The sequence below is a fragment of the Mus pahari genome, chromosome 8 (genome assembly GCF_900095145.1).
Source record: "Mus pahari chromosome 8, PAHARI_EIJ_v1.1, whole genome shotgun sequence".
NCBI classification, from domain to species: Eukaryota; Metazoa; Chordata; class Mammalia; order Rodentia; family Muridae; genus Mus; species Mus pahari.
This window is the reverse complement of record NC_034597.1, coordinates 94,448,677-94,452,641: the sequence shown is the minus strand read 5'-3', so window position 1 is coordinate 94,452,641 and position 3,965 is coordinate 94,448,677.

Below are 3,965 nucleotides of genomic sequence, written 5' to 3'. Positions count from 1 at the left end.
CACACACACACACACACACACACACACACACACACACTGAAACAGACTGGCAAACACACTCACCTAACACAACCACACAGTCACTCACTAAGATTCACAGCCATGGACTTCCATACAGGATGTATATACACTCCTACAGACTTGCATATTCATCCAGACTTAAACAATCATACACATACAGGCGCATACAATCATGTACTTTGACACGTTCACATACATATAATATCACATATTCACAAAATATATACACTCAAACTCTGAAAAGAACTCAATTACATACTCACAAACAATTCACAATATTATACCTACCCACATAATTGTTCTTACAATCATGTAAAATTACACACCACACATTGAAATGTATACACAACACACTCACACCATTAGTAAAACATGCTCAAAATTCACACCCACAGTCTCGTACACCCACTCCCACAAAATCATACAAAGTTGCTCATACTCATACATATTTACATAAATCAAAATGCTCACACTCACTCACATAAACACCTCCACGTAATCATATATACTAAAATATAATCACACATATGCTCACACAAATTAACCTACAATCATGCAGACTTAAACACTGACACAATCATATGCACACTCATAAAATCTGTCAAACACAAATACATACTTTTAAATAGTCACTCAAAGATCTATATCCAAACTCATAGTAGCACACACTGAAAATAAAGAACAAACATATAATCATATACACACAGTCAAGAAATCCAACACCCATACAGATAAACACACAGTCACATAAGCACTCGCATCCACAAAGACATTTACTAATACACACTCACATGGTCAGGCATATATTTGGACACTCAAAAACAAATGCTCTGACACACTGTGTTGCACACCCACAAACCCTAATACTATAATACCTTCAGATATGTTTAGTTGTAAACTCACAAAATCATAATCCCATGCATTTACACACTTATACAAATATGTGCTCACTTACAAATATTTACACACTTTAACATAGTAACATTCACACCCACAATCTGACACTCACTAATATCCTTACACTAAGTCATCTTCACATATATACTATATATAATATATATATTATATATATATATATAATATATATATAATATATATATTATATTATATATATATTATATAATATATATTATATATAGTATATATTATATAATATACAGTATACATATATATATATATACTGTATCACCATCATGCTTACTTAATCTATATACCATCATACTTTCTCACACTCTTATATAAATATACTGCTTTATGATAAAACTAAGATCATCAAACACATAATCATATTCCCTAACACTCACAGTCTTGTGTACTCCCAAACTTTCATTCACGCATGTACTCACACTCATAAGCACAATCTTAGTCATCCATACACACACACATTCTCTCTCTTACACACACATTCTTACCTACAACTCAGTTATACCCACACACAATCATACACAAGCTATTTCAATCTCACACTGACATAATCCATCACACATATATCCTCACAAAACAAACACAAACTCACGTAATCATATCCATTATATTATCATGCATACATGCACACATATACACACACACACTCACACATGCTACAGATACACATTCACACTCATGCATACCTTTATTTACTTACCTGAAGAGCAGATAGTAAGAGACTAACAGAAGGAACTTACGGATAAATACAAAAAGAGAACTAGGTAAAAATGCCAAACAAGACTTGAGTCATACCGCTTACCATGCATTCGTGCTCAGCCGCCTCATAATGACTGAGTCACTGCAGTGAGCTAATGAGACTAAGTGTGTTACGATACCCCATCAACAACACACAGAGAAAGAATTTGGTCATATTAACTAATGCATTATCGCATCAGAGTTACAAGAACAACTTAAAATCTGATCTTTATTGACCTTCCTCTGTTTATCTGCAGTGCTAGTCAACTTTTCTCTTTTCTCTCTCTTCTGTCTCCACACTTTTCTTTCACTTGCTCATACTAAGAAGAAGATGGGAGAGGGGACTCATTTTGAGCAATTTTCTATCTTTCTCAGCCATGGTAATAGATCAAGTGTTGAAATTTCTCTATCTCCTTCTTGTTTCTCATTGAGAATAAGGGTGATATAAAAACTTGCAAGAACTTGATCAAATGTGCAGACAGAATTCCATCCGAGTCTAGCAGCAGAGGAGTTTGAAAAGGTTTCTTTTGCCAAGTTACACAATTGCATATCCTTTCTAAATAATATCCCCAAATTTATGGGCCAGGAATACTCCGATTTTTAAATCAGCTTAGTCTATGAATTGAAATAAAGAATAAAAATGGATCTAAATGTCAAAATATTTTTCTGGGTGTTTCTATGAAATTTGAAATGATGAATATGATTTCTACCTACTACTTGGAGATGCCGCTATTGACACTAAGATTGACAATGGAGGGTCTTTGAAATTCCAATCAATGTACTAACACAAAGAATCTAGTAATAGTAATACATATCCACACAAATAAATGAATGTGTTTATGGATAACTGTGTCTAGCCAAGTTCATGCAGAGCACCATCTATTTATATTTTGAGGGGTGGTTCATCTATGCATGTGTATTTTGGGAGGGACTCAAGTGGTTCAAATTGTATCTAAATTTGTGCTTGGTCCTACACTCCAGATTAAATACCTTGGCCAAAATAACTTTTAAAATGGCAATAATTTGTTTTAGTTCCTGCAGAACCTTGGCAAATGCTATACAGAAGAGTGTCTGAGATGAATATCTATACTTACAGAAATATTTGAATGTGCAATGTGAACATTTGATTGTTAATAATTAAAACAGACTTTATGATAACAGTCAAAAGTCACAGTGATCTACTGTAATCTACTCTAGCAATTCATAGAGTGTTTCAAACAATCAGTGTTCAAAACCCAGGCCCAGTCTCTGGAAATACATTCCTCCTGTGGATCAAGTTTCATGATGTTAGATAACAGCAAACTTAATGTTTTTAATCCAGTGTCCCTGAATTAAATGGTAGCTCTGCCCCTTGATAACTATGAGATGTAAACAAACAACACAGTTGAATGGGGATTGTAAATAATGAGATCCTAGTTCCTGATACCTATAAGTAATACTTTAAAATAATATTTAAAATACTTTGAAACAATAAATAATATTTTAAAAATTATAGTACCTCAATCTCATTCTAAAAATTCAGTACGTGAAGGGATTTTTTTTTTAATATTTTGTATTTAGTGAGTGAGTTAGTGTGTGTGTGTACGTGTGTGTTTGTGTGTGTGTGTGTGTGTGTGTGTGTTATGTGTCCATATGTATATGCACTTATAACAGAGGCCAGAAAGGGTGCCTCCCTGGACCTGTGAGCTGGACCAGGGTAGATACCAGAAAACAAACTCAGATCCTCAGGAAAAGCAGCAATCACTCTTAACCACTGAGCCATCTTGCTAGCCCTGAAAAATGCTTTTAAAATAAGCTGCTAAATTCTTAGGTAACACTTAAAGCACTGCGGTGTGCAATTAAAATCTTAAATGTAAATATATAATGGAACATATATTAATACATCTAGAGTTTCCCTCTCAGTTTCCTTGAGGGGAAATATACAATAATTTTCTGCTACATTACGCAAAACATCCAGCTATTGATTTAGGCAGGAGAGGTCAAGGCAGGCTGTGCTGGCTAGATTTATGTAACTTGACAGAAGATAGAATCATTAAAAAGGAGAGAACCCCAATTCAGAAAATGTTCTGGCAATGGGCATTTTTTCTTAATTAGTGATTGATGGGGAGGACCCAGCCCATTATGAGTGGTGGCTTCTCTGGGTTGGTGGTCCTGCGTTCTATATGAAAGCAGGCCGAGCAAGCCATGGGGAGCAAGCCAGTAAACCCGCTCTCCATGGCCTCCCTGTTTGAGTGTCTGTCCTGACTTCCTGCACTGATGGACTCCAATATGGAAGTGTGAAC